The sequence below is a fragment of the Gadus morhua genome, chromosome 14, assembly GCF_902167405.1.
Source record: "Gadus morhua chromosome 14, gadMor3.0, whole genome shotgun sequence".
In the NCBI taxonomy this organism is placed as follows: domain Eukaryota; kingdom Metazoa; phylum Chordata; class Actinopteri; order Gadiformes; family Gadidae; genus Gadus; species Gadus morhua.
The window spans coordinates 16,023,879-16,033,878 of record NC_044061.1 but is presented as its reverse complement, the minus strand read 5'-3'; the positions used below and the strand labels follow the sequence as shown (position 1 = coordinate 16,033,878).

The 10,000-nt window shown below is 49.0% G+C and overlaps 1 protein-coding gene across 3 annotated transcripts in view; it reads left to right on the top strand.

Annotated features, from left to right (window-relative positions):
• The window catches only part of cbfa2t3 (CBFA2/RUNX1 partner transcriptional co-repressor 3), a 37,078-nt gene that overhangs the window by 1,155 nt on the left and 25,923 nt on the right, over window positions 1-10,000 (top strand). For all 3 annotated transcript variants that reach the window (XM_030376850.1, XM_030376848.1, XM_030376849.1), the window contains exon 1: window positions 1-14. This exon is cut by the window's left edge. The gene's annotated coding sequence lies outside the window, so the exon portion shown is untranslated. The remainder of the gene's footprint in view (window positions 15-10,000) is intronic.

Genomic DNA, 10,000 nt, shown 5'->3' with positions numbered 1-10,000 from the left:
CTTCGACCTTTACAGTAAGCACATTTTTAAAATCTCTAACAGCACAACTTCTATTAAGTCTCATCATGTATGGATATATGCAGCACAAGGGTTGATACAAATGAAGTGTATGTGCCTTTCTAATCAACATTATCAGTTTTAATATAAACCCTATTTTAACGAAATAGCAAGAAAAACGGCATAATAATTCCGTGTATTTTCGTTTGTTATATCATAGGCAGAATCAGGGTGCAATTGCACATGGTTTTTAATATGAATGTCTAATAACCTCAATTTATTTTGATGTACGAAATTAAATATATTATTTGTATACAATTATAGTGACCAATTGCATTAATATTGACAAATGCAGGCCTATTTAAAACTATGTATAAAAAATGTTCATAATGAATGTCATATAGGCCCATCGAATATAGGCTTATATTCTTACATAGCCTACTCATAACAGAGAAATTAGGAGGAGCAAGCTGTGTCGTGCTGTTTACCTGACAACACACATGACAACACATCACAATGTGGAATACAGTGCAGCGCTGTGGATCGTCTCTCGGTCAATTCAGCGTTCAGAGTGATGTTGAGGGGTTTGTTTTCGAAACAGAGGAGGAGGTGTTTGTGTTTTAAAGGTGAAACCTTGTGAAGATCCAAGGGTCTTCCACCTGCCTGCGGCCTCTACATTTGTCATTCCATCATTTCATCTCGATATTCACAGAAACAGAATGTAGGTAATTAGTTGGCACACATAGGTTTTGAATTAAGGTTGGCCTATGAAATCGTTTTTAATTTAAAATAAACTGAAGAAAACTATACCAGACGCAACTTCTCAAGAATATCTATTTTTTGTAAATATTCAAATAATCACACACATTTTGGATTTTGGGATACATTGATATAGATCACATGTCATTTAATATACTATATTAGAAAGAATAAAAAGACCCTAGATGAGTTTGTAAAATGCATCATTGTATGGCTAGCTACCATGAAGGACATGCTTCGACCATTTCTTATCAATTTCAATTAGAACACATACGCTGTTGATGATGATAATATCTGAAGGTTCTATCAGTCAACTTTAATTAAAGATTAAAGACCAGACATCAACTACATTGAATCTACATCACCACATCAAAACAACCTCAATTCTCGTCCACTCTCACATGACAGATATTACATTATATTCAGTATAGTCAGTGGTTGCAATGTTTTGAGTGCTTCTGCCCATCACGGGGCCTCCTTCGCAGCAAGGTTAACCACACTGCAGCCTGGCTACAGTTCTCATTAAAACTCACCACCAGCAGTAGCACAGGGTGTCTCTCTCTCTCTCTCTCTCTCTCTCTCTCTCTCTCTCTCTCTCTCTCTCTCTCTCTCTGTCTCTCTCTCTCTCTCTCTCTCTCTCTCTCTCTCTCTCTCTCTCTCTCTCCCTCTCTCTCTCTCTCTCTCTCTCTCTCTCTCTCTCTCTCTCTCTCTCTCTCTCTCTCTCTCTCTCTCTCTGTCTCTCTCTCTCTCTCTCTCTCTCTCTCTCTCTCTCTCTCTCTCTCTCTCTCTCTCTCTCTCTCTCTCTCTCTCATCTCATCCTTTCCCCCTTCTCTCCCCATCTCTCTCACCCCCTCGTCTCTCTCTTAAATCCTCCTCTCTCCAGCCGCCACCTCTCTCCTTCCGAGGACTCCCTGTTCCTCCCTCTCCCTCCACCTCCCACACCCTCCACATAGCTGTGGTTGCCCACTAAGTAGGTTGTTAGCACTCCATCGAAGTGGTCCACCCCCCCCCCCCCCCCCCCCCCCCCCCCCCCTCCTCTCCGCTCCTGTAAGGCGGTGGGGCCGTCGATCACGACAGAAGCTTTACGAGCGCTGCAGCGCACCGCAGGCGGGAGCCGAGACCTGTCTGATCTGACCCACTGCCCATAAGGAGACGGATGGACCCTCTCAGTCTCTCACCCACAGCCGCTGGGCCGGGGAGCTGCGTGCTGGGCTGGGGGGGGCTGGGGCACCAGACCCCCCCCTACCACCGGGCAGAGAGCCTGGCTTTGGTGGACGTATTTAGTTGCTGTGTCTTTATGGGTTCATACTGTGTGTTTATTGTGTGTTTATCAGCACACTGCTGCCTGTTCACAGAGCCATAAGTCCTTGACCCCGAGAGCGTGTTTGAGTGGCAGGTGTGGCTCAGTCTGGTCCGTGGTTAACGCAGTATATGATCCACATGGAATGAAAGTACTTTCCTGTCATAGAACTTTATTATGTATGGAAGTTCTAATTTCTTTTTGAATCAATATGTCCATCCAAGGGCATTCCAAAGCTAGTTGTATTGTAGGGTTAGGGGGGGGGGGTAGCCCTACTCTAACCCTTCTCTAGCCCTACTGTAGCCATACTCTAGCCCTACATAGCCCCACTTCAGCCCTTTTCTAGTCATTGTGAGCCATGTGTTCCACATTACTGGGACACTCTGGGGAGAATGGGAATGTTGGGACTAGCTTCCCAGGACCAGAGAACATGGGAACCCCACTGGGTGACTGGCTCAATCACTGACTGGGTGAATAAATGACTGGACAACATCATCGGCAGCACCTTACTCTTTTTATTCACTACATTCCAGTTTTTTATTTTTGCAGCTGCCCAAAATGCAGCTTCAACATGTGTATATTTGCGTAAAAACTTAAATCACGACAGCTCCAGCCAAGCTTTCACCCTTTAACCGCTAACCTCTCTCTCTCTCTCTCTCTCTCTCTCTCTCTCTCTCTCTCTCTCTCTCTCTCTCTCTCTCTCTCTCTCTCTCTCTCTCTCTCTCTCTCTCTCTCTCTCTCTCTCTCTCTCTCTCTCTCTCACACACTCCTCTCTCTCTCTCTCTCTCTCTCTCTCTCTCTCTCTCTCTCTCTCTCTCTCTCTCTCTCTCTCTCTCTCTCTCTCTCTCTCTCTATCCATCACACCCACCTGACTAATTATTTATCTCCACAATGCATTCCCCCCCTTCCCCCAACCTCAACAGGAAGAATGGTTCCATAAGAGAGCGCTAAGAGGAAGAGGAAGCAGTTTCAGTAGTCTACAGTAGCTGTAGTTCAGCACTAACGGACAGGGGAAGTTCTGGTTGCCACGGCTCCCTGATGTAAGGCCATCCTGCCCTTCCCTTCTCCTTTTCACCATGCAGGCACACACGCAAACACAGACACACGCACACGCGCACATATGGTGATACTGCGTCACATGACATGACAATAGCCTAGCAAAAATAAGGGAGATGTCAAAAAAATATTCTAATTATGTGTGTTATTAAATTCCGAGGCACCACTTATTACGCCCTCCATTTTACTCATTGGATTGATTCTGTTTAAATAAATGATGGTGGTGATGAAGGTACGAGTGAACAAATTAAAATGCTGATTGATTTGAAAAAAAAAGGCAACATTATATATAACTGGCCACGATATTATTATTCACCATGCATTGTTATTAGACATATTTACGTCAACCGTTAATAATCTCAATACGTGTCAGCGTTACCAGAGCGACTGAAGAAGGATTTTATTTAACTCGACCCTGGCAGCGTAGATATAAAGCCCTATGGTTTACAATACATCTAATAGGTACATCCGTGTTTTCTCCCTCTCTCTCCCTCTCTGCCTCAGTCCCTCTCTCCACCTCTGTCCCTCACCCTCTCCATCCCCCTCTCCCTCTCCCTCTTTCGCTCCGTTATCTGGTGAAAACAGAGCTAGGGCAGGCAGATGGTTTCTTCCTCATTCAGATCAAGGTCTGCACGGCCCTGTTAGCCGTTAGCAACACAGCCGCTAATCTCTGCACTGCCTCCGTTCCTGCTAGCTCTCAATCTGCTTGGCGCACATACAACTGTGCGTGTGTGTGTGTGTGTGTATTTAAATATAGTATGTATGTCTGTGTTTGGAGAATATGTGTGTGTGTGTGTGTGTGTGTGTGTGTGTGTGCATATCTATACATGCGTGTGTTTGTGTGTGTGTTTGTGTGTGTGCGTGTGTGAATGCGTGTGTGTGCGTGTGTGTGTGTGTGTGTGTGTGCGTGTGCGTGTGTGTGTGTGTGTGAATGGAAACCATCCTACGGGGCCCTCAGTAGCTTTTCCACGCCTCACTGGCGTCAGGAGCCTCAAGGGCCAGGCGAGAGTCATGTGACGCGTGCCGGCAGTGAGGTGTGTTGCGTTTGTGTGTATGTGTGTTACACTGTGATGTGTCTGTGATGGCGTCGCGGCACGAAGATGCCTGTCATCCCTGACAGCTTGCGGTGGCGCCCGGCATACGCTCCGTGCTGCGTGGCGTTCCTCGGTGACAGACAGTGGGCGAGTGGCGAGGATCTGATCCTCCCGGCTCCCCTCACCTCACGCACACACACACACACACGCACACACGCACACGCACACGCACACGCACACGCACACACACAAACACACCGCAATCCTTTGGTCGAGAGAGATGAACTTAGAACCTACCTAGGGTGGGACATGGACACAAGAGAGAGAGAAAGAGTGAGATGGGGCGAGAGATTTCAATAATCGTATTCATCTTATTTTACTGATGACATGAATAATCAGCCGTCTGTGGGGATTTCACCACTGACTGCTCTGGGAAGAGAGAGAGAGAGAGAGAGAGAGAGAGAGCGAGAGAGAGAGAGAGAGAGAGAGAGAGAGAGAGAGAGAGAGAGAGAGAGAGAGAGAGAGAGAGAGAGAGGAACATAGGAAGAAAGAGAGAGAACGAGTCCAGTGGACAGAGAAATGGGGAAGGGAGTAGGAGGAGGCGGGCAGGAAGGAGAGAGAGAGGCGGGAGGGAGGAGGAGGAGGCGAGAGAGAGAAGAGGGAGAGAAGGAGAGTGAGGAGGAGTAGAGAGAGGAGGAAGGGCCCAGGAGGGAGATAATGGTGAGAGGAGAGCAACAGGGCAGCAGCTGCCAGGAGTCACACACCTGCTAAACAGGAAGTGGGCTCTGGCCACTACTTCCTGGAAACATCTTCTCTAACACTGTTACTAGGCAACAGACGGGAAGCACGTAGTATACAGATAGATAGATAGATAGATAGATAGATTGATAGATAGATAGATAGATAGATAGATAGATAGATAGATAGATAGATAGATAGATAGATAGATAGATAGATAGATAGATAGATAGATAGATAGATTGATAGATAGATAGGAAGGTAGGTAGACAGACAGACAGACAGACAGACAGACAGACAGACAGACAGACAGACAGACAGACAGACAGACAGACAGACAGACAGACAGACAGACAGACAGACAGACAGACAGACAGCAGACAGACGGACAGACGGACAGACGGACAGACAGATAGATAGATAGATAGATAGATAGATTGACATTCAGTGTGTATGTTTGCATTTTTGTTGTTTCGTTGTCTGTGTGTGTGTGTCTTTGTTTCTGTTTATGAATAGCGTGTGTGTGGTGTGTGTGTGTGTGTGTGTGTGTGTGTGTGTGTGTGTGTGTGTGTGTGTGTGTGTGTGTGTGTGTGTGTGCTCCAGAGGATGTTTGTGTTGTGGTTCAGCTCTCTGACAGACAGGTCAGTGAGGAGGCTGGAAGCTTCAACTCTCCCAGAACTCTTCAACCAGAGAGAGGATATTCCCACGCTCACCTCCTCCCATTCCTCATCTTCTCCTTCTGACCTCCCCTCTCTCCTCATCTTCTTCTTCTGACCTCCCCTCTCTCCCCTCTCTCCCCTCTCCCCCCTCTGCCCTCTCCCCTCTCTCCACCTCGGTCCTTACTCTATCTTTCCTCTCACACACTGTAATCCTCTCACGCTGTCCTCCCCTCTCTCTCCCCTCTCTGTCCTCTGTCTCTCTGCTCTCTCTCCTCCCTCTCCTCTGTCTCTCTGCTCTCTCTCCTCTCTGTCCTCTGTCTCTCTGCTCTCTCTCCTCCCTCTCCCTGCTCTCTCTCCTCCCTCTCCTCCCTCTCCTCTGTCTCTCTGCTCTCTCTCCTCCCTCTCCTCTGTCTCTCTGCTCTCTCCTCCCTCTCCTCTGTCTCTCTGCTCTCTCTCCTCCCTCTCCTCTGTCTCTCTGCTCTCTCCCCTCTCTGTCCTGTCTCTCTGCTCTCTCCTCCCTGTCCTCACTGCTCAATTATTTATCTATAATTATAATAATATATATAATAGTAGCAGTAGTGGTAGTAATTGTTTTAGTACTTGTAGTAATAGTAATACCAAGTACGGTATATAATTTGTAGTACTAGCTTTATTAAATAGGGAGACATATGTACACAGTATAATTTATATTTATAATATTATAGTAGTGGTTGTAGAAGATGTTAAGGTTACTATATTTGTACCCATTGGTCGACTTGGTCATGTTTTAATAGTCATTTTATGCAATGATATTACTCGTAATTGTAGCAGTATCTGTGTTGAACAGTACGAGTGTTAATAGTGAAAGTACTAGTATTTAGAATTATGAGTATTACTAGTGATAGTAATAGTATAACCAGGAGATCTGCCTCATCATCAGACCCATCCCCCTGAGTGTGTGAGTGTGTGTTGTGTCTGTTTGTTGCTCGATGGGCTGCTCTTTGTTTGTCAAGATTGTCAAGGATGGACCCCCAGAGGCCCCTCCCCCCCCCTATTCCCAGGCTGCCCTTCACGCTGCCTGTATGCAATTATCAGAGTAATTAACAGGCTGATGATGGGGCTGGTGCTGTGGGGCTGCAGGTGTTCCCATACGAGAGGTTGTGAGCAGAAGAGGCTCTGGTCGATGTGTTCTTCTGCTTGAGGAGGCCATGAAGAGCTACATACATGCACACGCACACGCTCACACACACACACGCACGCACGCACGCACGCACGCACGCACGCACGCACGCACGCACGCACGCACGCACGCACGCACGCACGCACGCACGCACGCACGCACGCACACGGTAAGCCTATCTATGTCATTCATTTACAGAGAAAGAGTAGTGGTCAAAGTAGCGCTTGTGAACAAGTAGATAGGAATCATAGTTCTACACTGCGTCAATGCTGATCTTCAGGCCTCTGACTTAGTCTGTATCACACAGTTGACCTGCCGTCCTCCAGCTCCAACTCCTCTTATGTACCCATCATCTCCTCCCCACCTCCTCTCCCCTCATCTCCTTTGCACCTTCGCCTCATCTCCCCTTATCTCCCCATCACCTCTTCTCCACCTCCTCTCCCCTCATCTCCTCTCCACCTTCGCCTCATCTCCCCTTATCTCCCCATCACCTCTTCTCCACCTCCTCTTGCCGCCCCTCATCCCACTCCAACCCCATCTCCCCTCAGCTCATCTCCCCCTCACCACCTCTAGCCTCTTGCCTCACCACCTCTCCACCTACTCTCACCCCCGCCCCCTCCCCTCTCAGCTCTTTGGTGCTCCTCCCCCACCTCCCCCCTGAACATCCATGCAGCAGCTGTGCAGGTGTCGGCTGTGCAGTGAGCTGTGAGGGTCCCAGGTGGTCCACCATGACGGTTACTGAAGTTCAGATGTTGTCTGCTGCTCTCACACCGGGACCCTGAAGATCCCTCCCCACACACACACACACATACACACACACACGCAAACACACACACACACACACACACACACACACACACACACACACACACACACACACACACCACACACACACACACACACCACACACACACACACACACCACACACACACCACACACACACACACACACACACACACACACACACACACACACACACACACACACACACACAGACACACACACACACACACACACACACACACACACACACACACACACACACACACACACACACACACACACACACACACATACACACATGCACACACGCACACACACCATACACACTATACACAGACTCTTTATAGAGTGTGTGTGTGTGTGTACAGCAGAACATAGCATGTCCAGTCCTATACAGTAGGAGCACAAATTTTTGAAAAACACATTTTGGACATTTTGAGAGTGGGTGCAGTGTGTGTGCTTGTGTATATCTGTGTGTGCGTTTGTATTTATGTGTGTGTGGTGTGTGTGTGTGTGTGTGTCTGTGTGTGTCTGTGTGTTTGTGTGTGCATGCTTGCGTGCGCGAGTCAGTGAATATGTTTGTGTATGCGTGATGTCGGTACCAGCACCCGCTGGGGCCCTAATCCGCTCCAGATGTGTGCAGCGGGCCGGGGGATTCTGTCTTGGCACATCTTGGCTCTGTTCATAGTCACAAATACTTTCCTTTATTTAGGAGAGAGAGAGGAAGGGAGGGACAGAGGGAGATGGATGAGGAGTGAGGGGGGGTTAGAGAGAGAGGGATGGGGAGGAAGGGAGGGATAGAGAGAGAGAGGGATGGGGAGGGAGGGAGGGATAGAGAGAGAGGGATGGGGAGGGAGGGATAGAGAGAGAGGGATGGGGAGGGAGGGAGGGATAGAGAGAGAGGGATGGGGAGGGAGGGAGGGATAGAGAGAGAGGGATGGGGAGGGAGGGAGGGATAGAGAGAGAGGGATGGGGAGGGAGGGATAGAGAGAGAGGGATGGGGAGGGAGGGAGGGATAGAGAGAGAGGGAGGAGGAGGGAGGGATAGAGAGAGGGATGGGGAGGGAGGGAGGGATAGAGAGAGAGGGATGGGGAGGGAGGGAGGGATAGAGAGAGAGGGAGGAGGATGGAGGAAGGGTGAGAGATCAAGAGAGAGGTAAAGGAGGAAAATGGATAGGTAGAGAGTGGGGGATCGAACAGAGGGAGAAAGGGAGGGGGAGGGAAAGAGAAAAGAGGAGGATGGGAGAGGGGAAGATTGATAGGGAGAGTGGTGGTGAAGAGAGAGAAATGGGAAGGGAGGGAAATGTTTGTGAATGACTAGTAATGTGAAGTTAATGACTAGTAATGTGGAGTTAGGGTGAGGAGTAAGCGGAGGAGGGGATGGTAGATGGCCAGAGTGAGGAGGAGGGTGGGCGAGGAGACGAAGGAGAGGGTGAGGAGGATGCTGAAGAGGGGTGAGTGTGAAGAGGAGGGACGAGGAGGGGCGAGTATGGGGGGGTGAGAAAGAGATGGAGGAGGAGGGGTGAGGCTGAGGGAGAGAGGGGAGGAGGGGTGAGGATGAGGGAGAGAGAGGAGGAGGGGTGAGGATGAGGGAGAGAGAGGAGGAGGGGTGAGGATGAGGGAGAGAGAGGAGGAGGGGTGAGGATGGGGGGGGGGGGGTGAGACTGAGGAAGAGGGAGGATAGAGGATACAGAGGAGGGGTGAGGGGGGTAAAGCAGCTCTAACATCTGGATTATATTACCCGCTGCTGGGAAAATGTGAAGAGGAAGTTTTTTTCCCCGGGTGAGAGCGTCGGTGGCGGCGCGATACGCCACACATAACCACTTGAGCGGCGAGGAGCGGGGCACGCCGGCTCCCTACGGAGAACAGATGGCTGCTGGAACTTCAATACAATTACATCAATAACACAGAATAACAGTGTTCTGAGACACCGGTGCTGTGCCACCAGGCTCCCCGCGGCTCGCTAGACACACGACCACTCCTCTCATCGCTCCTCTCTCTGCTTCTCCCTCTGCTCTCCTTCCTTCGCTGTCTTTTCTCAGCTACTCTCCCCTACCTTCTGCTTACTCTCTAATCTGTCCCATCTCTTTTATCTCTCCTCTCTCTTGTCACCTCTGCTCGCTCCTCTCCTCTCTCCTCTTTCCTCTCTTCTCTCTGATCTTTCCTCTCTCCTCCCACCTCTCTCCTCCCTCCACTGTTGATCCGTCCTTTAGATACACACAAACACGAACACACACACACGAAACACACACACACACAGACACAACACACACACACACACACACACACACACACACACACACACACACACACACACACACACACACACACACACACACACACACACACACACACACACACACACACACACATATATGCACACATGCAAACATGCACAGGCAACACATGTTTGTTTTGTTTGTTTGTGTTCATGTTAGCTCAGCTGCTACACGTGTCCTTATATAGGTTCTCAAGTCACATTGAGATCAACATTCATACAAATAGATAAGCTTGT